Source organism: Carassius auratus, chromosome 31, assembly GCF_003368295.1.
Source record: "Carassius auratus strain Wakin chromosome 31, ASM336829v1, whole genome shotgun sequence".
In the NCBI taxonomy this organism is placed as follows: domain Eukaryota; kingdom Metazoa; phylum Chordata; class Actinopteri; order Cypriniformes; family Cyprinidae; genus Carassius; species Carassius auratus.
The window spans coordinates 14,100,570-14,128,548 of NC_039273.1; the positions used below are offsets into that span (position 1 = coordinate 14,100,570).

Sequence of the window (27,979 nt, forward strand, 5' to 3'; positions counted from 1 at the left end):
ATGACTAAAAAGTCACACACACACACACACACATTTCCTGTATCTCAAAAGGACAGATGATGGAATGAGGACTCTTACACTAGGGCTGTCGCGGTTAAGAAATTTCCCCTGCGGTTATTATGGGTGGCTCAACAGCGCGATATGCGGTATTACTGCCGTTTTTATTTATTTTATTTTATTATAATAAACCTAATTTATCCTAATTTTGTTGCATACAAAGCTCTATCGTTGAGTTATGTAGCATACCGGTATATTGTTGCTTTTTTAACTGACAGAGAGACATGTTTTAAAACATTTTTGTTTATTGTTAAATGCCAAACAGCAACAAGAACATGCATTTTCCAATAAAAAAAAAATTAAAGAAATCAAAGAGTTCTAACATGTATTACACGTATTTGCGTGCAACTTTTTTTTTTAAAGTTGCTCCGCGATCTGAAGCTTGAGGGGGCAGCTGCTCTGGATGACTGGGGACACTCTAAAACGCTTACCGTGAAAAACGCTTAACATGGCTTAATGTACTAAGACAGTGATATTAACAGACCAAACTCATACTCAATATGAATGCAAATCGTTTTTTAACACATTAAGCCTTATGATGGTTTTCAATGCGAGGAAAAGGCTTAACGTGTTATTAATTAATACGTGTTGAATTCATATTCAGCGATCATCTGATTTTTTTGTAGATAGTATACTTTATTAATATGATGTTTAGTGAGTTTAGTCCATTAATATCATTGTATTAGTATGTTAAGCATTTTTCACGTTAAGCGTTTTAGAATGTCCCGATGACCTCAAATTAGATGTATTGCCACGTCACAGGAACCATTTTGCCGCAAATTTTGCATATCGGCTCATCTAAATTTGCTGGCTCGCCCTTTTCATTTGGTTGAAAGCCGAAATGTTCCCAAACTGGCGACGTGACATTAGGTTTTGGGACGAGATCGAGCGCCTCCCATCGTTTCAGCCGGCCTATTCAAAACAAACAAAGCACCATTTTCTCGGCTTGCGAGAAAATTACAGTTGTAACCATATTGTATCATTAATTTATTTAACATTGAATGCACAGTGACAAATTGAAAAAACAAAACAAGAAGGCCACAGCCTCATAAAAAAAAATTGAAAATTGCGGTCGCCGCGGTTTCTGCGGTTGCTATCTTTCCTCTGCAGTTTGCTTGTCAATAGCGCGTTATTACAATATTGCGGTTATCTCGACAGCCCTAGCTTACACAAACACAATAAATAAATAATACAATAACAACCTTTATAATAATAATAATAATAATATTAATAATAATAATAATAAATTGTTAATCAATATTTTAGTCCCCCCCCCCCCTATATATATATATATGAAAGCTTCAAACAAAAAAGAAAAAAAAAATCACAGAAATGGAGTAAGATCAGAATGGAATAAGAGTTGAATGAAGAGTTTGAATCGGACCGATTTTATCATTTCAAACCGCAAACCATCTCAAAGAAGAAGCCATCAGAGGTCAGGGAAGGGCTGTTATTATTTCTTGTCTCTGTGGAGTGAGTGAATACAGCAGGGATGGCAAGGGAGTGAGACGCAGGGCTAAATTAGCACTTATATGTACCGTGAAACAATACCCAGAGAGCTCAGCAACATGAATAACAGCTTTAAAAATTAAAGTTCCCCATCTGTACTCAGGACCCCGGCAGAGCCCACTTAGCTCTCTGCTTTCCACAGCTGGTTGAACGGTTGAGCGGGCTAATGCAACATTATACAGACGAGGGATCGCCTCATCCCTACACTGCTCTGTTTGGAAACATGGCCTTGTTAAGAGTTCAAGTGGGCATTACGGAGCTGAAAATGTTTCGTGAACATGTGGGGTAAATATTTGAGAGTACCACTACGTTGCCATGTGCTGACATATTAATAAACGCAAAAGGCCGCTTTGGAGCACTTCCAAGTGTTGAAAGTTTAATATGGAGAGTGGATGGCAGCGTTTATACCGGTCTGCCCAGTCAGAGCAGGAGGACAAGTCCAGCTTTCTCTCAATCCACACTGTCATCTCAGCCAGAGCTTTTTTTTTTTTTACATATTCATATTCCATTTTCATCTACCAGACAACTGAAAAAAACAACAACACATAGCTGCACTGCACTAGATTGTGTTCGAGTTTAACTGATCAAATAGTACCAGTAGTTTTGAATTTAATACTGACACCTACTGGCCTGGATGAATGAAGTGTATTACACATCTACAGAACTGCATGATGAAGCTGGTCGTACGGGACCTATTAAAGGGCGACCTACTCCATGTAATCAAAACAGTTTTTAATGATTTTCTTTGAGTTGTCTTAATCTCATTTGTATACACTTTGCAACTTCAATCCTATTTCACAAGTTATGTTAATACCTCTACAAATAATTTTTAAATAGCAAAAATCGACCCCTTAAAATTAAAGGGGGGGTGAAATGCTATTTCATGCATACTGGGTTTTTTACACTGTTAAAGAGTTGGATTCCCATGCTAAACATGGACAAAGTTTCAAAAATTAAGTTGTACGTTTGAAGGAGTATTTCTGTTCCAAAAATACTCCTTCCGGTTTGTCACAAGTTTCGGAAAGTTTTTTTCGAGTATGGCTCTGTGTGACGTTAGATGGAGCGGAATTTCCTTATATGGGTCCTGAGGGCACGTCTGCCGGAAGAGCGCGCGCTCCCGTATAGCACAGCACTGAGAGCACAACAGACATTCACTGATCAAAGCGAGAGCGTCGCGAAATGTCACAAAAGGAGTGTTTTTGGTTGCCAGGGCAAGAAAACCCTGCAGATTACCATAGAAAAAACAGCATTAAGGGACCAGTGGATGGAGTGAGTCGGAGCGAGTCGTTGCTGCTGCTCTCGTTCAGTTTCAGCCTCGGGATCTGATTCTGGATCATAAATAAATGGCTGAATCTGACTGTTAGCCATGGTTTATTTTGGATGATGTTTTTTTCCTCAAGGTAATGTCAGAGCCATTAAATATGTTTTTCAACGGCTCTGGGTAATGTCACAGCTTCCAAACGCTCTCAACGCAAAAGCCTACTGGTGCTCGTGATTCTTTAGCTCCGCCCACACGTCACGCCTCCAGCCTGTCGTGTTTTTCCGGGAAAAATCGGTACAGACTATCTTTCTCTTATGAATATAATAAAACTAAAGACTTTTTGGAGTTATGAAGGATGCAGTACTACTCTATAGGTACTCAAGATTAACAGGATATTGAGTGAAAACGAGCATTTCACCCCCCCTTTAAATATATATCCAGAACGACAATAAGAGAGTCCTCAACATCAGCTTTTATTGTTTTTTTTTTGCCGCATCTCACCAGCAGCATGTTGTGGTGATTTTCCCGAACCCTGACAGAAGCCAACACTGGTCGCAGAGAAAGTTATTAATATTTCATCAAGTTTACCTGACCTTTATCCCTCCAGTAAATCCCGCAGAGACAAAAGTGAGAGAGAACACAAATGATTAACAACACATAAGAACCACCAAGTTCAGTCAGCTGGGATTGTTCTTATCATCACCATAGTTTTGTCACTGTTTATACTACAGGTACAGTACTAACGAAAGCCGAACACATAGAAGACTGTTTAAGCTCAATTATTCCTTATCTAAAGCCCCATTTTATAAGATATCCAACAGTATTACTGTCTGGTCCTCTAATCTCCAACATCAAAGATGGAACTGTGACAGAAAACAGTTCAAGATAAAACAGTGAGATTGGACCTGTTGGGCAGGCTTTTGCTATTAATGAAGCTCAACGGTTATCCATCAGTTGTAGTCGCTGTTATCCCAGATGATTTTCATGTACTGGAAACCTCAGGCCAACAGTGCATTTGCCTATTAGATCTGCACATCCGGCAATTCAGCGTTTACTGCAGATAACAATATCAAACTGTCTCTTTAGATTATCTGACACATGCGGAGGGAGGGTCTGGCTGTCTACATTTAGAGAAGTGGTCGTATCATCACCCCCAAAACGATGATACGCAAATTTAGCCAAAACTGGTTGCTTGATTGTTATACATTTATACACACACACACTAAGGGTCGGCTGTTGGCTTCTACATCTGCTAGAAATCATTTAGCTGGTGCAAGGTCAGTCGCATTGGAGTTCACTCTCTCTACTCGCCACATCCCCTGGGAAGATATCTCATTCTTACAAAGAGCTTATTAGGTTAATAAGGAAGCCTAACAAAACCAGCACTAATCAAATGACAAGGCCACCACTGATTTGTTTTCCAAATTAGCCTAGCGTTTGAGAAAGCTCATGCCGTTTGATAGGCATTACAAATGGGATTAAAACAATGCCTCACTAATATGGAGGAGATCTCAATTCCCCCTCCATCTGCGTCAGACAAGGAAACGGCCTCGTTCGCCAGGCAAATCAGGACGAAGGCAGCCCCTCGCCATGTTTAGCATACTGCCTGCTAAACACTTTTAAGCCATGTTGGCATTTGATCGTTTCATGCGAGGACATCAAGAGACACGTTACCCCATGTTGATTTGTAAAGGTTGAGACCTCCAAACATATGCATTCAGTTCCCCTGATAACAAAACATGTTTATCAAACCCATACAAATTTCAAAGCTTCACAGCTTGTCAGAATGTTTCTCAAGTGCCTTTATGGATTCATGGCTTTTTGGGACTCTCCAATTCAGCTCCCATGTGACAGGGATCCAGAGTTTCACAGTAAAATGGTAAATATAAATATCAGTATTTGATAGAGAGTGACAGCTCCATATTGGCAAAGGAAGGAATCAAATGGATTTGGACAGCTTGCATAATAAGCGGCTTTTGATTTTGGAGACAGCCAATGGTGTGATAGAACATCTTAGGGATTCGTGCCTACCACCTTTAAAGTGACTGTTAAAGATTGACACATGTCAGCGCCATTCACCTCAATAGACCCCAAGGTGATCTGACTTCGACCCATAAACAAACATAGATAAATGAGGGAGCAATCATTTGAAAGTTATAAACATTTATAGGTCACTGGAGGATAAGTGGAATCGCTTGAATATTATAAGAGCATTCAAATATAATTCTAACAATTATACAGAAAATGGCATTAGACAAAGTGACTTGATGAGTCAGGACATCCTTTCTGAATGAAACCTAACAGCTTTTTACTTGAAAGCAGAATAGTAAATAAATATTTATTTTATACTTATGCATGCAACATACTGTATGATATGAAAAGTAGTTAGGAAACGAAAACCTCACATCTATGCAGAAACTATTAAAGGAAAAGAGACATTTTGAGACTATTTAAAAATGGTAAAAGCCAAAATTTTAACCTGCAAATAAACACATTTAAATATAAACCTTGTTTCCAAGTGATCTGATAAAAATCAAGGCCTATTACTATTGGAAATTGCCTAAAATTGGCCAATCAAGTTTAAAACTTGTTTTGGGAAATTTCTTGCCATTGTGGTCAGTGGTGTACAATACATACAGTGTAAGACACACACACTGTCTTTTCTATTTCCTGTATGAAAGGAAAAAGAGAAAAAAATAGAACAAAAACATCCTCTTGGAAAGATCTACAAGTATATTTAGGTTTCTAAGATAGAATGGCATAAAATTTCCAGTCCAAATCTTTCTTACAGAGACTAGGACTGCACAATATATCAAAATAAAATAAAATTCGCAATATGGCTCAGTGGCATCATCACATGGCAAAAGCTATGAATTAAAGGATTAGTTCACCAAAAAATGAAAATTATGTCGTTAATGACTCACCCTCATGTCGTTTCAAACCCGTAAGACCTCTGTTAATCTTCGGAACACAGTTTAAGATATTTTAGATTTAGTCTGAGAGCTTTGTGTCCCTCCATTGAAAATAAATGTATGGTATACTCTCCATGTCCAGAAACGTAATAAAAACATCAAAGTAGTCCATGTGACATCAGAAGGTCAGTTAGAATTTGTTGAAGCATCGAAAATACATTTTGGTCCAAAAATAACAAAAACTATGACTTTATTCAGCATTGTCTTCTCTTCCGGGTCTGTTGTGAGCGCGTTCACAGTGTAGTGATGTCTGGTTCGCGAAGGAATCATTTGATTTAATCGGTTCTTCTAAGTGAAGCAATTGAACCAGTTCACCAAATCGAACTGAATCTTTAAAAAACGGTTCGCGTCTCCAATACGCATTAATCCACAAATGACTTAAGCTGTTAACTTTTTTAACGCGTCTGACACTCCCTCTAAATGCAAATAAACCAAAGTCCAAGAATAATTCAATTACTCTAACAGTACACAGACTGAACTGCTGTGAAGAGAGAACTGAATATGAACACCGAGCCGAGCCAGATAACGTTCTCGAGTTAAGAACCAGTTGCATCAGTTTTCAGATCACCAGTACACTGAACCGAGAACCGTTTCTGTCTGACGCGTCCGATTCGAGAACCGAGTAGCAGATACTGTGCATGCGTGATTCAGCACAAAGCAGACACACAGTGCATCTGAACCGAACTGGTTCTTTTGGTGATTGATTCTGAACTGATTCTGTGCTAGTGTTATGAGCGCGGGTAAACCGAAGGCTTGAGTGAAGGGCAATCATTGTCAATGACGTCGTTACGTAGAGTGCACTGTCCGAAAGAGCCAGTGAGCGAAAAGACCCAAACTTCCCATCACTACTGGTGATCCCAAAACCAATGCAACCGGTTCTTGACATGAAAACGAGTCAATCTTTCGTTCATTATCTGGCTCGGCTCAGTGTTCATCTTCAGTTCTCTCTTCACAGCAGTTCAGTCAGTGTACTGTTTGAGTAAATGAATTACTCAGAGATATGGTTTATTTTAACCCAGAGGGAGTGTCAGACACGTTAAAAAAGTTAACAGCTTATGTAATTTTTGGATTAATGCTTATTGGAGACGCAAACGGTTTCAAACGATTCAGTTCGATTTGGTGAACTGATTCAAGAAGATCCGGTTACATCGAGTGATTTGTTAACGAACTGGACATCACTACACTGCAGTGTTGTGAACGCACTCACAACAGACCCGGAAGAGAATACAATACTGAATAAAGTCATAGTTTTTGTTATTTTTGGACCAAAATGTATTTCCGATGCTTCAAAAAATTCTAACTGACCCTCTGATGACACATGGACTACTTTGAAGATGTTTTTATTACCTTTCTTGACATTGACAGTATACTGTACATACACTTTCAATGGAGGGTCAGAAAGCTCTCTGACTAAATCTAAAATATCTTAAACCGTGTTCCGAAGATGAACGGAGGTCTTACAGGTTTAGAACGACATGAGGGTAAGTCATTAATGACATAATTTTCATTTTTGGGTGAACTAACCCTTTAAGTAAATAAATATATGCACTGCGTGTTTCAAAGTTACGTTTTTTCTTTAAGAGAAAAAAAGAAAAAAAAAACTGTCAACAAAGGAGAGTCTTTAAGGGCTCCCTGTGGTATTCCGTCAAAATATAGGTTTGATGTTTAATGTTTGAAAATGAATGTTTATTTTCTAGTACAACTGTAAAATTACAGTACTCATTTTTATGTCATAATTGTCTTCATTTTCAAACATTGAACATGTTCTTGTAACATGTATACCCAAATGTGCACATCTACATTTTTATGGCCTAAAATAGCTCGCTCTAAAAAGATCTAGTATCGTGCAGCCCTGGTGTCATGTCTAATTCCAATAGATTTTATTAACTTAAGGAATGTGATGAACACAACCGAAAACACTTTCAAAACAACTTTATTGCTTCCAAAGTGGGAAATCCTGCAGAGTAAATTACATCCTCAAACGCTTGGTGAGATTACGAAATAACAGATGTTTCAAAATTTGATTGACATGTTAAGATTTCCCATTTAATTTCTATATCCACATGTATAGTATTGTCGATCCTTCAAACCCAAGTCTGCATGTTTAGTTTAGACATTCTAAATGATTGACACGCTAATCTTGAAGAAAGATGATTTAGACAGCAACCTGTTCTGACTAGAGGGAGTACAGAGCGAGCTTCAGACTTCATCTTTAAATCAACTGCACTCATTTCTGGAATGATTAAAACATTAAAGGTTAAAGCCCAGCCCGGGAACATCATTTGAGTGTTTCTTCTCAGGTTCACAGCAGAAGTCTGCTATTAATACTAAGAGAGTTCTTCTCTCGCTATGGCTTGGTGTGCTTTCAGATGACTCAGATCAGTCTTTCTCCATGCTGAGATGTGAGAAGAGGAAGTATGCATCGGAGTTGGTAGAAATCTGTATGAAGGGTCATGTGAAAAGACATGATCCACCCAGAATTATTTTAAAGATAATTTGGGTCTTCTAAACTAGATCAACTTTTCAATAAAGGAAGTTTAAACAAACACACTCGCCAGAACTACACGCACACATCAGTATTATAAAGAGAAATTGCACTGTGACCCTGAACACACAAACTGTCATGAGTCTGTGAGAATAAATTCATTTTATTACTGGTTGTCAGCATTACCGTGATTTACAGTGTGGGTTAAACAATAAAAAAAAAAATTGCAATTGAAAAAATAAATAAATCAATAAATCAAGAGTCTTTTGTCCCATAAATCAGTTTGGTAATTGGTAATTATTTTTATTACCTGGAAACCAACAGCACTTACACTGCATTCATTCACTCAAATGAAATTTATTTGCAGAAAGGCCATGAAGTCAGAACACCACAAAACTCAATCTTGGTTACTCGTTGCATACATGGTTAGTTAATGACAGTTGGATTCAACTGTCAATGAAGAACTGGAAAAGTAAACTGGAAAGAAAGTGAGAGAACTTGCCGTTGGTTCCATATACAGTCATTACAATCAGTACTAACGTAAGATGAAATGATTAATGTCGGACAGCTTGGATGAGTGGTGACATCGCATGTACAAATAGATCAGGACTCTCATACGAAATGGGCCAGTTTACTGAATCAGATGTGAGAAACGTGCCTATAAATGCCATATAAATGATCTTTGTTTTTGGATATTTTCAATTCAGAGTGCGTTAAAAATCTGGCATTCATTGAAAGGAAAATCGTTTAATGTTTGTTTGTTTTTCATGGTTTTGAATTAATTTGATCATTTCATTAATTACACAAGTTGAAATGTGACATACAGATCTTCTCTAATTCAGTGGTCTTTTATACCAGATCCTGACCTTGGACCTCTTCATATTTGACAGTTTTCTGCCTCTGCCTCATGAAAAACAGCAGAGGGCTGTATGGTAAACAGCCCATTATTCCATCCTCATCATTTCAATTAAACCTCATTACACTACCTTAATCACCCTGTTATATACTGCTTTGAATCGTCCTGCTAAATCCGTGTCAACAGCAAAATCACTCCCTCCAGACTGAGAAGGCCAGATGATATTTTGAGAAACGCAATGCTTTACAAGTGCCATCCGAATGCATTTAGTCATGCTTCCTACCCACATACTGCAGACCAAGAAAACGAGGATTGTTTAGTGCTCTGTGAAGTCTTTAAAAGTACACAAAAGACATTTAGTTCACCCTAAACTTTTCAACAAAAAAGCGTTTCTTGAAAAAGCAAAAGACAATTTCAAGCTGGAACAGAGCTGGTTTAGAATAGGTGCTGCCCAGGTAAACTTGAAGGCCTCCTTGAATTACTTCATGCTTAAATACAGAAGACTTCACCATGAAATACTTAAAATGTTGAAATATATTCTTGAAAGAAAGAACCAGGCTTATGGGGGAATCATTTGAGCTTAAAAAAAAAAAAAAAAAGATTTTGATCTGCACTTGGTATTAGAAGATCTGAGTGCAGTAGAGAAAACTGAAGCATAGCCAGACTGCTAAAGTACAGAGTGACTGAATTCAAGAAAAATTTAATGGGCAGATTTTTTGCTGGCTTGCATTGCACTTTGTGTTAGAAATGCTGGCCAAGAGAGAGTGAAGAGCTCCATTGGATCCCTCTGCTTTCTTCAAGGCCTCTTCTACAAGGTCTCAGATATTTAATGATGTCCCTACATCACGGCACAGTTTGGGAGGAAGAAATGCACTGTACCAAAAATCATACAACAGGGCCGCCAATAAGAAAGGAACAATGGGAACCCAAAACCGGGCTTTCCATATCGTACCGGGCCCAAGAATCGCTTATACTGTGCTCCGGCATACAGACCATGAAAAGGGAACTGCAATCAACATACAGTACCTTCCAAATCGTGATTGTAGGGTGGGGCTTGATTTTACCCATCAGTTGTTGACTGGACTGTAAAAGGAGGACATTGCATAGTCCAGATCTGAATGCATCTGGCCTAGCTAAAACATGGTCTTGAATTTGTCAGAGGAAAAAAGTCAGATCACAAAAATAGCTGGTTATGAAATTTTGATTAATGATTACAAGTTCAAAATGTGAATAACAAAAATATGCATAGATTAATTATTAACAATTATACCAATAACTTTTGTAAAGACATTTTTTTTTTTTCGTTCCGATCTCAGATACTGTACAAAGTGTGGCTTATCCAATGATCTTCTTGATGGACCAGTGGGAAAACAAGAAGCCCTATTACATAAGTTCAAAATAATTTAAATTTTTTTAATGCTCACCAAGACTTCATTTATTTGATATAAAATACAATAAAAACTGTAGTGTAATGAATAATATTATTAAACTTTTAGGCTTCAGTCTTCAGTATCATGATATTTCAGAAATCTTTCTAATATGCTGACGTGGTACTTAATAAAAAAAAAAATCTTATTATAAATGTTGAAAACAGTTGTGCTCCTTAATTGTTTTGTAGAAACATAATCAATTCTTTAATTAATAGAATGGTCAAAAGATCAGCATTTATTTTGAAAAATGGAAAAGATTTTCCAGAATTAAAACTAGACCATTTATCTATGTGTGTGTGTGTGTGTGTGTGTGCGTTTTTCCCTGGTAACTGAACCCACTACTTTGTTGTCGTTAGTACCCTAGTAATATAAATTTTTTATTGTTAGAAGATCTGTAAAGTTGCAAAGACTTGTCCACACCCCCCTAAAACGGCTCATTCAAATACGCCCCCACATATCTATGTCACTATGTGGGAATATTTGTGTAATGCTGCCCAAATGTTCACGCAAAGGAAGAAGGCGTGGTTTCAGTATCTGCAGTTAGTGGATGGTGTGTGTTTCTAGGCGAAAGCAAATGCACTTTATTTGGCCTTCTGAAAGTAGATGCATTTAGGAATCTTTAAGATTAATCCGGCGCTTCTGAATCAGCTACTGGAAGTATGTTTTGTTATTAGTTTAAATATTTGCTATTTATATTCAAATACAGAGTTTTATGCATTGCTTGTGGGTGTGTGAGAGAGAGAGGGTCACACAGTGGAGTCAACGGTCTTAACAGTGGTTTGTGTACTGCAAACACATAGAGCTTCATCACTGTGTCTGTCACACGACTGTTCCCCTTTCGGTCTTGAGTTGATGGTAAAAATAAGGACATTATTAACTGTCTTTAACTGCTCATGATTATGGAAAGGGGTGTTACATTTCCGACAAGTGCTTGCGGTGTTCGGCCAATCAAAATGCACTGAGTCAGTTGGCCAATGAGAGCAGACTGCGCTTGTCAGAAGGAGGGACTTTGTAAACTACGCATTTGAGAGAGGTGGGACATAGAAGACCTACAATAATGTACAGCATTTGAAAAATAATGTGTTTTTGAACATTAAAGCATGTTACACCAAATACATAAAATTATGATTTTTAAAAAAGCATCATATGACCCCTTTAATAGTAAGACATTTTCAAGTATAGATAAACAAAACAAGTTCAAATCGCAACAGAAAAAAAATTCACAGTTTAAAACATTTGCGGTTTGAAAATGTTTAACTTATTTCTTCAGTTTGTTTGTATATGCACATTCCTATTTGTAAACTTGAGCCAGTTATATACAATGGTAAAAAGTGCTTGAAAACACCCGTCATCACCAGAAGAATGCAAGTGCTGATGTAAGTCCAAATGTGTCCAATTTTTTGACATCAGTGATACATCTGTCTTTCAAATCAGCCAATAAGTATGAAAGCAGCCCAAAGCCTTGCCCGGCGATAGCTGTCTGAGATGTCAGGTTAAAAGCCGAGAACTTGTGGACACAGTTAATGGGAGAGACCATATTAATCCCTCACCCATCATCACTCACTCCACAGTACACTGACCTTTGTCACAGCCAAAGAGGATTATTGAGGAAGTTCAAAACCTTTGCTTGTTTTCCTGGCCTGTAATTTTTAATTGACCGATGGCTGTCAGAGCTTAAATGATGGCTCATAACAAACTTAGACCCACTTGTAGATGTATAATCCATGCAATAAATCTACTCTGATTTCCCTCACATCCCATAAACATTCTTAGGCATGTGTCAGTAATCTAATATTCTAAATCTCTCATGCTGTCCGCTGACATTTACTGCTTGTTTGTTCAGTTCAGTCCAACAATCATGTCTCTGCTCATTTTATCCAGCTTTATATTTGAAAGTAATGTGATGCTCAAATTTATTTGACTTCTCAAGTAGCATCTGTCCTGTATCGACCATGGGTCGAGCCTGAGGATGCTGAGGATGTTACTAATTGTAGTAAATAGCAGGACAGAGGGATTTACCTCTGAAATCTTCACCGGTACAACCCAAGATATCGTAGATGTGGACATGTCAGAACTGAAATAATATTTGCTAACAATTTCAGAGCTGATACACATCTAAAACTTGTGGAAATGGGCTGGGTGACCAAAATCTTATTTTATGATATCTGAGGTCTTAGGTTAAAAGTACATATTGCAGGTTAGAGACCTAGTCAATGCATTGAAAAATATTGTAGGAACTAGATTTAATTTAAAATATACTTACAAATACACTATTTGAAGCTTCTGAAGTAATTTTCTTTTTTTGCATCTGTATGGATAGGTAAAGTTAGAGATGAGCCATTACCCCTTTTTTGATCATTTGACCATCACTGACACAACAGCCCCTTCTAAATGGCTTTATTAATACAGAGGAAAGATAACTCGCCTCGCCTCAAGCAGAACTGTTAAGAGCACAGAACACCACCACAGCAAGCTCTTTGACGCACAAAGAAACTTTTTGCATCCTCTGTTTAGGAGTACGAACGTAATGAGGTTTCAATATCAGATCATGATAATCATCTCCCTGCTTTAACGCCACGCAGCCACTCTGTCTATCAGTCAAAGAACGCTTCATCTGATTTTAATAGTATCTGAAAGATAAATATCACATGCAAAACAGTAAATGGCAGAGAGTGTGGTATGTTTGAGCGTATCAGACTCTTAACTGCCACGTTTCATCTCCCCCCATCTAATAGAGTTCTTCATCTGGAAAGGCAGGTTTGAAGAAGAAAAGAATGAATTTGTTTTCAAACGTCGTAATCAGACTCAATGAGAACGCGTCACTGGTGCCGGATGTGAAAGGGAAAGTACAAGAAAGGAAAGAATGAATGAACTGTCGGCCTCGTTCCACCAATAAACTCAGATTCGAAGTTAATGATGTGCAGCCACTTTGTACTGTAATAGATGCCACAACAAATGAATCACACTTTTGTCAAGACCGTGTTTCTCCAAGTAAAACAGGGCAGGAACTGTGTTACATCAAACTAAGTAGTTATTTATTTATTATGCATTTTAGTGAATTTATGTCTGTCTTGTTCCATCTGTTCTAGTGGTTGTTGTTTTTTTATTTTGTTTTTTATAAAAAATTCCACAACTGCATTACTGGGTGCAGCAGCAGCAGTAATGCAGTTGTACTGGGCCGTCGTGGAGAAGAGAGAGCTAAGCCTAAAGGCGAAGCTCTCAATTTACCAGTCAATTTATGTAACAACCCTCACCTATGGTCATGAGCTTTGGGTAATGAATGAGATTGCAGGTACAAGCAGCTGAAATTAGTTTTCTTGGCAAGGTGTCTGGGCTAACCCTGAGGGACAGGGTACAAAGTTGGGACATCTGGGGCAGACTCGGAGAAGAGACACTGCGCTCCACATTGAAAGGTGGTTGAGGTGGTTCAGGCATCTGGTAAGGATGCATCCTGGATCTCTCAGCTGGAATGGGAATGCGTTGGGATTCCCCTGAGAAGAGCTGGAGGAAGTGGTCAGGGAAAAGGACATATGGGTATCCTTACTCCACCATGACCCGGTTCTGGATAAGAGGTGAAAAATGAATGGATGGATGGGAGAAAAAATGTTTTTCAGACACTTCCTTCTGTGCCAACTTTGAAGATAATACATTATTCATTTTAAAAGCTTTAAACACTAACATTCAAGGAATAACATTAGAATTTAAGTGATATTTTTATCATTTATGAAAATAGTATAACTAAATTATAGCAACCAACTTGCATAAAAAGAAAGGTATTACCAAAAGAGGTATTTCAGACATAAAATGAAATTTTATAAATAATATTTTATCAAAATTATCTATAATTTTATTTAGTAAATTCTCATTCATCTGCATCCCCTCATAATACAAATTTTAAGCAAATTAAACATTAAAGAAATTGTTGAACTTGAAAAAACAACAACAACAACAAAAAAAATTCATCTAACAATAAATATCTAGCATTTAAAAAAAGAAATTTTCACTGTGTTTTGTAGTTGTCTATCAATTAAGCAAAAAAGGGTCACTTACAATTCTTCTTGACTGATGCAGGCAAAGAGCTTAAACAGAATTAAAAAAAATAAGTGAGAAGAGACAAATTACTTCTCTGTAAAATTAAGGAAAGGAAATGATGGATTAACCAATGGCATGGGAATCTCCAGCTCAGTGAAGTATCTAACATTATCATTTCATGGAGAATGCTTCCCCTCAGAGCGTCTCTCCCAGGGAACCAGTCATGGCGATGCCTGCCATGGAATGCTCGGGTTGTTCTTCAAAGTCAGCTGGCAGCAGGAGAATTTGGCCCGAGAACAACAACTTAGAGCCAGGAATCCAAAGAAGCAACAAACAGTCTAAGAGAAAAACAAGGAACCCTGCACCGAGCCCCCCGCACAGGCCCTGTCAGACACACTGGCCCCAGGCACACACTTGCTATAATTCCCTTCTTCCTGCTGCCGCTACACACAATCATGTTCTGCAGCTGATACTGCTCACTCGGCCTGCCATCACATTAATCTAAAAAAGCTTCAAGGAATGGTTGGACTTTTTTTTCTCTGAATTTCACAAATATTTACTTGCCTGCAAATTACCAAGGAGGCTATAAACGTACATGTAACTGAGTTTCCACACTGAAATTTTCAATTTGAAAGAAAATTGTAGTCTTAATATAACTAAAATAACTACTTCACGATATCTTATGTGCTGCAATCATCACTGAACATATATACCTCATTCTCAGTACAATACAACTTCTATATTTGTACTCCTTGTCATTGTCACTAGATATACATATATTTATAAACATATTAATATTTGAACTTCTGGTTGGATGCAAAATTTTCATTTGCTGCTTCATGGCATGGTGCGGCACGTTACGGTTCACTTTTGTGGGATTTTGACTGGGTACAGTACCTGGTATCTGGTACTTTTTTTAGTATCACCTCGGCTGAGATTCCAAGTGAACCGTATGTTTACCAAAACGTGACATGGAAACTCTGCTTACGGATTGGCTGGAGAGAACATTTACTACCTGCCTTACTGAACTTCTGACACAAACACAACAGAACCGCTAGATTTAAATCGGCACAGCCAGCTAAGGATCAAACGCAACTGCTTTGAACAAGCGCACCTTTTTTAACAACCAAAAATGGCTTTTCTGTTGTCTGTTGAGGAAGTACAGATGTTCCTCTTGTTGATTCCAGAGGAGCGGATTCAGCGAGAGCTTGATAGGGCGACATGGAAGGAAAAAGATTTTTAGGAGTCGCGACAGTAATGTTAGAAGCGGAGCAATAATAATGTGAATAATCCCGCCCTATCATAAGCGGCCCTAAACTGCAGTGGAAATGCAAACCAAGCCGTGCCAAGTCAAGTCGTACCCCACAGTGGAAAAGCGCCAATTGTTACTTTTCATTGTTTAAGAAACAATTTAAAAGGCGCAATATGTATTTTGTTCTGTTTTAAAAATAGCAGAAATCACTATATCTATGTTATATATATATTTTTAGTTGTGTACTTACAATATCCCGACAGTTTCCACAAACTTTTCAAATCCGGAGAAAATTATAGTTTAATTAGAAGACACGGCATGTTTCTTTATTTCCGTTTTGTCGCCCATCTATGGCGTCATATAAACTTTGACCCCTCTAGTTTATCTAACTTCCTGCGGAACCGCCAAATACAAAGGTGAACAGAAGCAAAGACAAGACGAAGAAGAAAAAGTAGTAGCTAGCCTTGATCGAGACTATTATATTTTATATTTATATTGTTTATATTCATATTTATACCTCAATCAATAACTTAGTTAAGTTATTGATAAGAAACGTGTTAATTCATAGTTTTGATGCCTTCAGTGTGAATCTACAATGTTATGGAAAAGTTCATTTATTTCAGTAATTCAATTTAAATTGTGAAACTTGTGTATTGAATTCAATGCACACAGACTGAAGTAGTTTAAGTCTTTGGTTATTTTAATTGTGATGAATTTGGCTCACATTTAACACAAACCCACCAATGCACCCAACAATCTCAACAAATTAGAATATGGTGACATGCCAATCAGTTAATCAACTCAAAACACTGCAAAGGTTACCTTAGCATTCAAAATGGTCTCTCAGTTTGGTTCACTAGGCTACGCAATCATGAGGAAGACTACTGATCTGACAGTTGTCCAGAAGACAATCATTGACACCCTTCACAAGGAGGGTAAGCCATAAACATTCATTGCCAAAGACGCTGGCAGTTCACAGAGTTGTATCCAAGCATGTTAACAGAAAGTTGAGTGAAGGGAAAAAGTGTGGAAGAAAAAGATGTACAATCAACCGAGAGAACTGCAGCCTTATGAGGATTGTCAAGAAAAATCGATTCAAAAATTTCAGTGAACTTCACAAGGAATGGACTGAGGCTGGGGTCAAGGCATCAAGATCCACCACACACAGATGTGTCAAGGATTTTGCTGTTCCACAGACAACATCAGAGGCGTCTTACTTGGGCTAAGGAGAAGAAGAACTGGACTGTTGCCCAGTGGTTCAAAGTCCTTTTTCAGATGAGAGCAAGTTTTGTATTTCATTTGGAAACCAAGGTCCTAGAGTCTGGAGGAAGGGTGGAGAAGCTCATAGTCCAAGTTGCCTGAAGTCCAGTGTTAAGTTTCCACAGTCTGTGATGATTTGGGGTGCAATGTCATCTGCTGGTGTTGGTCCATGGTGTTTTTTTTTTTTTAAAACCAAAGTCACCGCACCCATTAACCAAGAAATTTTGGAGCTCTTCATGCTTCCTTTTGCTGACAAGCTGTTTTAAGATGCTGATTTCATTTGCCAGCAGTATTTGGCACCTGCCCACACTGCCAAAAGCACTAGGGCTGAACGATAATGAATGCAATATTGCGTAGCTTGTCAGTGATCTACGGCTCTATCTATTAAATGCCCCTCCATTTGAAAGCAGGTGATGGCGATTTAGCGTTAATCACGGAACCAGATTTACTGACTAGATGATCATGATCGTATCGTTAGATATATCGCCCAGCCCTAAAAAGCACCAGAAGTTGGTTAAATGACCATGGTGTTGGTATGCTTGACTGGCCAGCAAACTCACCACACCTGACATTGTATCAATAACAGTTCACTGGTATATTAAAAGTGATATTGTCAATATATAATGTAATACTTTTGAGTTATAAGATTTTTTTATAATACTGCTATGTCATAATTATTCAACCCCTATTCAACATTGCTGTTTTTAAATCACTTATTTGCACTTATTTGCATGGCGGGGAATAAAAAACACAATTAAGCTTTTAGAAACTCTATTAAAAACAGAATTAGCTTGTGCCGTTACACATACAGTTAGCCCATGCATGTGTTGAAGTTAAGTAGCAAAAATGTCAACAGAGATCTCACAAAAGCTAAAGAGAATAAATATCGTAGTACTTTAGAAAGGCTAAGGCTATACGAAGATTTCCAAGACATTGAAAGTTCCTAGAGACACAGCTCTCAGCCTTATTCCTTAGCTTAAAGTGTGTTTTACCAAAAAAACTTTAAAGTTGTGGAAGAAAAAGCACAATATCATAAAATGTTTAATCAGAGCAACTGAGAAAAATCTGCAATGTTAAGCCAAAGACTTGCAAGATGACCCGATAAAAGGAGGAAAACCATTTCAAAGCAGTGTGTAAGAAGATCACTAGACAAGTATTGCCTTTATGTTGAAACATCTTGCAGCATACCACTCTTGATCAAGAAGAACAAAGGACAACTTAAACTTGATAAAATTCATTTGTGTAGACTTGTGGAGCTCTGGAGGAATGTAATATGGAGGGATGTGAACAAACTGGAACTTTTTGGACCCATGGATCAGCGCTATGTCTTCTGCAAAAAAGGCAAAGCTCATAAGCAGAAGAACACCATCTCCATCCTCAAACTTGGAGGTGGATCAATCCTGTTATGGGGTTTCTTAACTGTAGAATGAAGTGGAAATCATGACTTTATGAAGGACATCATGGATTCTTTAAAGTGTCAGGCCATTTTGACAAGAATTGTGATGCCTTTGGTGCAAAAACTGAAGCTGATGATCAATGGACTTTCCTGCAGGCCAGTCATCCCAAAGTACACATCCAAATCTACTACTGCTTGGTTCAGGGATCAGTATAGAATGTACTTAAATGACCTGTTCAGTCTCCAGGCTTAATTCTCATTTCAAATATCTGGTTGAATTTGAAGAAAGCAGTGGCAATGTGAAAACCAAAGATTATCAGCGATCTGAAAGCTTTTTCAGGTGTGGAATGGGCCAAAACTGTAGTAGAGAGGTGACAGAAGCTTCTAAACACTTACAGACAGCGGTTATTGGAGATTTTAAAGAATAAAAGATTCTGCAAAAAGAATAATTTTGAACATGAGTATTTAGAGCCAATTCGAAATTTTAACATAATTCATCAATGTTCCATTGATCAGAATCACTCAAAAGTATTGTATTAACAAACTTTCTCTAATACTCTACTGATTTCATAAAATGTTATCCTCCACAGCAAATTGTCTTGCAAGTCAAGGGGGTTGAATAATTTTGATTGCAACTGTGTGTATATATATAACATACAGATGTACAAAATTAACATTCTGCTGAGAGAATAATTTCAATTCAAACCTGCAGCACAGCTTTGCAAAAAAATAACCCATTATAATGGCATAGTTTCAACTAGATATGTTAACATAATACTGTCATTTTTCAATGTAAACATTCTTTGACAGTATATATGACAGCTACAGAAAGAGAGCGATGGGAATGTTCTGCTTTCAAGTAAAGTCAGAGTTCCTTCAGTCAATAGGTGTCTGGGGACTGCACACATCTCAGGTGGCTTGTGTTGTGAGTACCTAATCCACTATCGTTTTTTAACCTGAGAAATGGCTTTAAAAGCCAGTAGTTTTGCTGAATGAATTGACAAATTAATGACCCATGGTGAATGGTTAACACATATAATTTCCCTGCTAATCAGTTTATGATTCACTCTCTTAAAAAAAAGGTACTTTCAGGTCATTTGTGTTTCAATCGAATGTACATTTCCACTCACGTGAGATTCGTTGAGTACTTTACAGAATACAATTATGTTGCATCAATGCCACAACTAAATAACCCCCAAAGCCTGTATCCTGTACTACTACTGTACTGTACTACTACTGTACTACTAATGTTGGTAGCCATAGAAATTCCATAGAAATGGAATCCATGTGTTTCTAGACCACACAATTTTATTTTTAATTTTTTTTTGGAAAATCTGCCATGGTAGGCCAACTGTTTGGCTACCAACATTAGTAGATTAAATTATGAAAGAATTTTCAGATTCAAGAATTTATTTATAGTGAAATTACAGTATGCATTTATACTGTGTGTATATTCATTTAGTAAAAAAATGAAAATACAAATTATTATTTAATTTTTATAATAATAATAATAATAATTATTATTATTATTAATTCAAAGTCATGATATACAGTAGTACAGCCCTACAAACAAGCACAATAAACAATGGAGTTTAAAAAAATCATCAAAGAGAAAAAAAAACGCAATTAGATCCATGGTTCATACATAAAAACAACAACTATTCATGGATATCCTATTCACTGTTCACTGCGGTCTCCTTTAAAAAGCTACTAAAATGTATTTGGGTATTAATATGTACACTTGAGGGATAAATAAGGTACAAAGATAAACCTTTTGAAAGGGTGACCGACCGTTTCCATGTGTTTTTTTTTCCATGTACTGAATTTTAGGCCTTCTTTATTATTTGTGAAATGTATGTTTAATGCTTGTGATCTTTACTTATTACTAGCTGTACTGTACTGGCTTTACAGATAAATACTACTTTAAATAGTTTTTGATAGCACAGCTACTCAACAGAGTAGAATGACTAAAGTCAAACTTTAAATTATTAGTATTATTGGACTGTGTTGTGTACATTGAGACCCACAGCCCCACAGATAAACAAAAACAGCAACAACAGCAAAACAAATATTCATCTGTGAGCTCAGAGCGGTGGTACAGGGATAATGTGACCGAGGACCCTGAAGCTTTTCTCTCAGATGGCCAGGGAGATGAAATTCCTAGCAGCGGTCAAGTCATGCCCCGAAAAACAAACACCACTGGGCATTGTCAGCTCTCAAACACACGGACACATGAGCAAGTACTGATGCCTCAGTTCTGTTTGAGAAGAACATGTTTCAGACAGTATCGTGGCAGACTGGGAGAGAAGAACTACTATATCATTTGACATAAGGTCTTAGTGGAATGTCAATGTAAATTCAAGTGAGAAATAGTGTTTTAGGAATTTCTAAACTGGAGTAAAGATAGAGTGTCTTTTTAAAAAACAAAACTAGAGAATGGCTTGGTGGTTAATACATGTCTTTTGACATGTTTTACAGCCATGTATCATTTCGGACTCTGTTCTTCTCACTATTATTTCCTCTCCCATATCAATAAAGTGTTTAAAAAAAAAAAAGGCCAAAAACGCAAGCTGATTCTAACATTAGCTCATTTCAACTTTATAACACTCTTAAAACATGCATCTAATCTGAAGGCGAATAGTAGGCATATTTTGGCGTGCTGTCCTGGGGGAGGGGTCCGGGCCCGGAGCACAGCCCGAACCCAAATAACTCCCCCATCCCCAATTTGGGATAAATAGATTAGAAGTGAGGAGTTGGGGTGGAGGAGGGATGCCGAAAAAACTGTCGTGGGACAGGAGGAAGGAAGACTGGATATATATACGCTTGTGTGCTATTTAAGATGATTAGCTAAACGAGATTTAAGATGATTATCTGATCGTGCTTCTCCCGAACTTTGTTAATAAAACCACATATTGTGAAAATATGCAATGCTTCAAATTTGGTGTGACGAATAAGATTTGCATTTGATTAACCGCTACTTCCTAAGAGATGGGACCATGGGAACATGGGAAAGGAGCTGTGGATGGCAGTGAAGTGATGCAATTGGTGCCATAGGTCACATGACAAAGCCAACATGGTGGATGAAATACATTACATTCGTACTATACAGAACACACTTTTTAACGACTTGTGGAGATGTCTGGCCGTAATGCACAGCGAAATGTTTGATGAAAGCAAAAAGACACACAAAAAGTCTAGCAGGCTGGTGGAGGGCTGATGGTTTTAGGCATCACTGAGTTGACCATGAACTCCTCTGTATACCTAAGTATGCTAAAGTCAAATGTGAGGCCATCCATCTGACAGCTAATGCTCGGCCACAACTGGTTCATGCGACAGGGACAATGAAAGTCGTGACATTTGCCAAGTATGGTAACCCTGCTCGGCATTTAACCCATCCAAGTGCACACACAAAGCAGTGAGTAGGGAACACACACCGTGAGCACACACCCGGAGCAGTGGGCAGCTATTTGCTCCAGCACCCGTGGAACAATTGGGGGTTCAGTGCCTTGCTCAAGGGCACTTCAGCCATGGGTACTGAGGGTGGAAGATTGAAAGAAGCTCAATTACTCCCCCAACCTACTGTACAACTCCTGCCGGCATAGTGCGAACTACGGGGGAGCTAGGGGGAGCTCGGCTCCCCTTAATAAGACATGGGCTCCCCTGAAAACGAGAAATCTGAAATTTTGGGGGGTCTTAAAAAATACTGACAATGTGAATATTTTTAAGTGCAATTTCAGTTTTGTAATGTGATTATGATGGCAAAAATATTATTCATTCATGCATGACGGCGATTAAAACCTAATTAACTTCAATAAAGATTAAAGACGTCACAGCATCAAGGTGTGGGGGCGCTGCGCTGCAAATTCCATGTTAGTATGTCATAGGTTCGTAGAAAAAAATAAACGTTGGAGGCCATTTATCGTGCGCAAAGTCCTTCCATTATGCAGTAATAGCATCATAGCCAGGGCAAAAAGAAAACAAGGTAGTTCAATTAATTTTGGTATTATTAAGAAATTGTGTAGTGATAACGCACGACTGATTCACCTGCTGCAAGCACTGGTAAACCTCAAGCCAAGCCCACTGTGAAAACGCATGAAGCTGAAGAAAAGTAATCTCTGGGATCCTAACCCCTCTTGCTTCGAGTCCTCTCTCGCGTTAAACTGGAACAGCCAGCAGTGGAGAGACTGGAAGAGCCAATATACATGGCTGTGTGTTAAGGATGGAAGCTTGGGGTATATCACTTTGTAACGCGTTGTGTCAGGAGGGGGAAAAAATATGGATAGCTCACAAAGTTATTAGGCCAGACAAAACTCACGGAGGCGATTGACATTTAACAACGACTCGTTTTATTTCTCCAATCGAACTCGGGCAATTGTCTGTCCCATGTTCCACCGTCCACAGCGTAACCAAAACAAAACAAACAAGATTAAAACAAAATGATTTCCAAACAGAGATTACCCGCATACATGGGGGATTCGAGTCACGCTTGTATACATTATCATACAGAGTGCATACCGTTTTACAGGGAGCGCGCAGCTCTTAAAGGGGCCACATTTTTTTCCACTCGTTACAACTTGTAAGGACGCAAAAAACCTTCTTCTGTCTGAAAAGGTACCTGGCACGCACTTGTCTGAGGAGTGGATTAATGATTAATGCTCAGAACCAGTCGCGAAAAATTATATATAAATACAGGGACAGCATTGCACACAAGATGGCCATTGAAGTGGCATTGACTAAGCAAAAGGCGATTCTGGCAAATAAAGTAATTGAGGTGAATTCTAAATTAACGGAGGAGAGCGCAACATCATTCAAGGCTGTCATCCTGACCTATCAATTTGTGTCGATAAAGTATAATAGTGCATATTGTAGCTGTTATGTATCTTTGTAAGTCATTATATGTCCTTTTTTGAGACACTCGTGTCGATAATGTATAATAGTGCATACACTTGTAGCTGTTGTAAGTCCTTATTTGAGGCATGCGCATGTGCACGACCTCTACCCCCCCCCCCCCCCCAAAAAAGAAGTGGGCTCCCCCAAAGGACACGGTATAGTTCGAACACTGCCTGCCGGCACTCAGACTCGAACCTGCAACCTTCAGGTTACAAGTCCAGCTCTCTAACCATTAGGCCACAGCTGTCCCATGATCCTAAGCACACCATCAAATCTACAACAGAACGACTGAAAAAGAAAAGAATCGAGGTGTTGCAGCAGCCCAGTCAAAGTCCAGACCTCATTCTGACTGAAATGCTGTGGCGACAGCTGTGTATAAACAAATGCCCACCAACCTTAATAAACTGGAGCAAGGTTGTAAAGCAGAGTGGACCAAATTTGATCCAGAATGATATAAAAGACCGCTAAAGTCATACAGAAAATGATAACATCAAGTTACTGCTGCTAAAAGTGGATCTACACGCAAGAATCATAGGATGTCCTTGGTTTGTCACCAATGGATTTTCCATATTGGCTTTTTTTTTTTTCAAAATGATTTGTCACGTGTTGTTGTTCATCTGAGGTTTTATTTTCCAAATTGTAGACCCTCCCAAAGACCAAGTGATTTTTACTCTGCCCTGATTCGGAAAACCATTGAATTCTATAAGGTTTCGGTTCTTTTTCACATGACTGTGGGGACTCGGGAACCTAACTACACAGGAGTGGAGAGCATAGTTTGACTGAATGAATCAGAAAAGAGGTTCGTGAGGAGATGTACAGTGGGGAGATAATTTGTGCAAAATGGCACTATGAGCCGGTAAACACACACACACACACACACACACACACACACACTTAGCGTGGTGCTAGCTCCCCTCCTGAGGCAATCATTACGGGGATTTGTTCTGCTTGCACTTATAGTTTTAGCAGATTAACCAGAGAAGCATCCGCTAAAACCCATTATTAGTTCTGAGGGCAATGTCTTCGTTTAGGGTGGAGATGGGGGTGGATTGTCCGCACTGCTGCCTGTTTGAAACATGGCTCCTAAAGAAGCATCCATGACTGTGAACAACATTCCCCGGAGATGAATGAGAAAATCAATTAAGAGATGAGAAGCGTTTAGTGCTATCAGTACATGCAAAAACAAATTCATTTAGTGTAATGGAGGCGCCTGCCCTCAGAGATCTCACTGTGACTGTGAAATAACTGGCATTCGTTTCATAACATCATAACATTCATATGAAATGCATCTATCATACAATGAGAGAATCATAATAGACATGAGTCTTCATGCAAATCTAAAATTAACTTAAAGGCTCCGCTTCAAAACCTAGTGAACTGCCTACAGAGGAAGCCTGCATTTGCATGTTTCCCATGCAAGACAACTCGTAGGAATTTTTCGGGGTTAAGTATAAGTTAAGCTGAATCGTCAAAATGTGTGGCATAATGTTGACAATGCAAAAATCTATTCATACTTATCTCTCCTTTTCTTTAAAACTGCATCAACAGTACAGCCACAAGATGTAAACAATGTCATCACATCATTTTAGTGATTTTTTTTTTTACTTCAACAGTGTAACTCTGTGTTAACTCTGTTAAAATGACAACAAAACGCCTAAAACAACTGTAAATTAAGCAGCTTTACAGCTCAAATAATACATAAGCTTTAACAGTGCTTTTATGAAATACAATTTTCACATTTCTATTGAGAAATCCTTCAAAAATAGACATATAATGATGATGGCATCATTTACACTTGTTGTAAGAGAACATTATGTGAATAAATCACTTGCAAGCGGCTCTTCAGCACAAACCTGATCTAAACATTCTTCTGTGCATTACTCCATGATGCCAAAGCAGAAAAATCAAATGGAGTTTCTGAAAATTATTTGCATATAAAAATACTTTAACAGGGAATGCACTTTTTATGTACATCTGTACTTATCTAGAGCAAACAGTGGAAAAGGAAAACTTCAACACCCATAATGCACTTTTGATTTTGGCACCACCCCTCCGTTGACAGTCCACTGGCAGAGATATAAAAATGATCTGTAGAGATATAAATGTTTTATCTGTAGTTGAAAAGGCCTGAACCTGTCAAAAAAACTGATGGATACCCCAAAATTATGCGTTTTGCATCATCTGGCAGACTTTTGCCGACAAAAAAACATGGATATCTAGGTAACATGAAAAAAAGAGTACAAAGCTGGTTGAAAATCACCAAACCTATCCTTTAAATACAGAGGTAGTTATAAACTAGTGTGGACTTCACATTCAAATTTAAGACTTTACAAATGGCTAATGCAACTCAAATGAGCAATTAAAACATTTTCACTTAACATTTCTCTTTATGTTTGGTATTTTTGATGCATTTCCACCTCTCGAGATCTGAAGAAGGCTGCACAGTGTGCTGGATGAAGCCTGTCCTTTAAACCGTCATGTCAGTCGATTGGACACTGCTTCCTTTGAGTGAAGTGGAAGGGGCAATTGGGTGGAAGTCAGCAAGTATTTGATTATGTAACTAAATGCATCTGTCCTGCGTTTTTTGTTTTTTTGTTTGTTTGTTTGTTTTTAAAACTAATTGGGCAAATGTGAGTCTGTTTCATGAAGGGAAAAGCAATGAGATGGGAACTAGGCCGTGCATCAAAGAAATGACATTGTGTCCTGCCACTGTGGCCTCTCTGACACTCAGGTCAGCTTATGTAAGTTACCTCCTCCTCCTCTCTCTCTCTCTCTCTCTCTCTCTCTCTCTCTCTCTCTCTGTCTGTCTGTCTGTCCTTACATCAGGAGTACGCTGAGGCAGCTTTTAGTGTACGGAATATAAAGCAGCCAAAAGTTACATAAAAGAACAAAATGACCTCGTAAGCCCAGATCATTCCACTTTTAAACCTCAGATAGAAGAAAAGGCACATGAATGGAGACAACTACACTTTAAAATGACTTACTCTTACACTTAGTTACTATTTTATATCTAAAGAACGGTTAGCCCCGCCCACTGAGAAACCTCATTGGTCTAAATTCATGTTTCTCACAAAAACTTATGAAATGTCAGAGATGTTCTGAATGGCTGTCATTTCAAGCAGCATATGATAAACTGGTGCAGGTAGATGACCGTGCTGGTTAAAATGCAAGGTTAGACTTTATGAAGATGAGTGTTCCTGTAGCTCAATTGGTAGAGCATTGCAATATCAAGCACAAGACAGGGGGTTCCATTCCCCGGGAACACATGATAGGTAAAAAATTGATAGCCTGAATGCACTGTAAAGTCACTTTGGATAAAAGCGTCCGCTAAATGCATACATTTAATTTTATTTACTTTTAATTAAGATTAATTAGAAAAATTAGGAATGATAGGAAAGCAAAAAAAAATGAAGGATGCAATATTTACCTGATTATTTTTCAGGAGCAAAAACAAATCACCAGAAGATCCCAGACCTGAACGAGAAAGACAGAAAGATGTATGAAGACATCTCGGTGACAAAGGGGGAAAATAATTTACATTGTAAATAGATACATTTTGTTCATTTGAATTATGATTTGATGGTCATGAAATCATGAAATCATGAAATCGAGTATCGTATCGTAAATAAATAAATAACAAAATATTATTAAAACATTTATTAAATATTAATAAATACAATTAAAATATAAAATATATATTTTAAATAACATTTTTAAAACCATATCTTTAAACCACATGTATCACTTGTTCATTGTAAATTAATTAACTAACAACGAAATGCATATATTTGCCGGATCCATATAACCTTTGAATGAACCATGAAGGTAAAAAAAAAAGAAAAAAGTTGATTTAAAAAATAAATTGTGAAAAACCATCTCATCATTTAAAAATAAATCTGTTATTAAAGCTACTAAAGTAATTCAGTCAAGAGTAGTGTGTGACCTTCTTTTTGTTGTTTGGTTAACATTAACAGCATAGCAGCAGGTATATTAGGCTGATACTACTTTAAGATCTAATGCAAATTAGATTAGATTAGATTAGATTAGATTCAACTTTATTGTCATTACGCAGAGTACAAGTACAGAGCTAATGAAATGCAGTTAGCATCTAACCAGAAGTGCAAGAATACAGAATACAGTGTTTTATATACATAAAAGTGCAGAGTAAGTGAATCTATGATATACAGAATGTACAGTGGAGTTGCTAAATACAGTATTGAGCAGAGTATATACAGAATATAAATATGAATGCAATGTAGGGATTGTTTGTACATTATGAATCATATCTAATATGCTGATACAAATTCGATTTTCTCCCAGTTGCTTAAGTTCACATAAGACGTAACCCATTGCTCTCTATTAGGCATGTTTCTGGGTCATCGACAGCATGAGTATTAAGTTCTTTTTCATGGTTTATTGCTATTAATTAAGTTTTTAACATTAAGTACGTTCTATGCTTTATTTTCTTGCATATTCTATGCATATTTCTTTTCAATATTTCCTTCTTTTAAATTGCACACTGCAATATAGACAAAATTAACAAAAATTTTTAGAATAAATACTGTCATACCACCCAGCC

At 37.8% G+C, this 27,979-nt stretch overlaps 1 protein-coding gene across 3 annotated transcripts in view; it reads right to left on the bottom strand.

Annotated features, from left to right (window-relative positions):
- LOC113050613 (lipoma-preferred partner homolog) overlaps positions 1-27,979 on the bottom strand; it is a 167,298-nt gene that overhangs the window by 112,843 nt on the left and 26,476 nt on the right. For 2 of the 3 annotated variants that reach the window (XM_026213777.1, XM_026213778.1), the window contains exon 2: positions 26,828-26,874. The exons of the other annotated variant lie outside the window; for it this stretch is intronic. The gene's annotated coding sequence lies outside the window, so the exon portion shown is untranslated. The remainder of the gene's footprint in view (positions 1-26,827; positions 26,875-27,979) is intronic. 3 annotated transcript variants of the gene reach the window in all.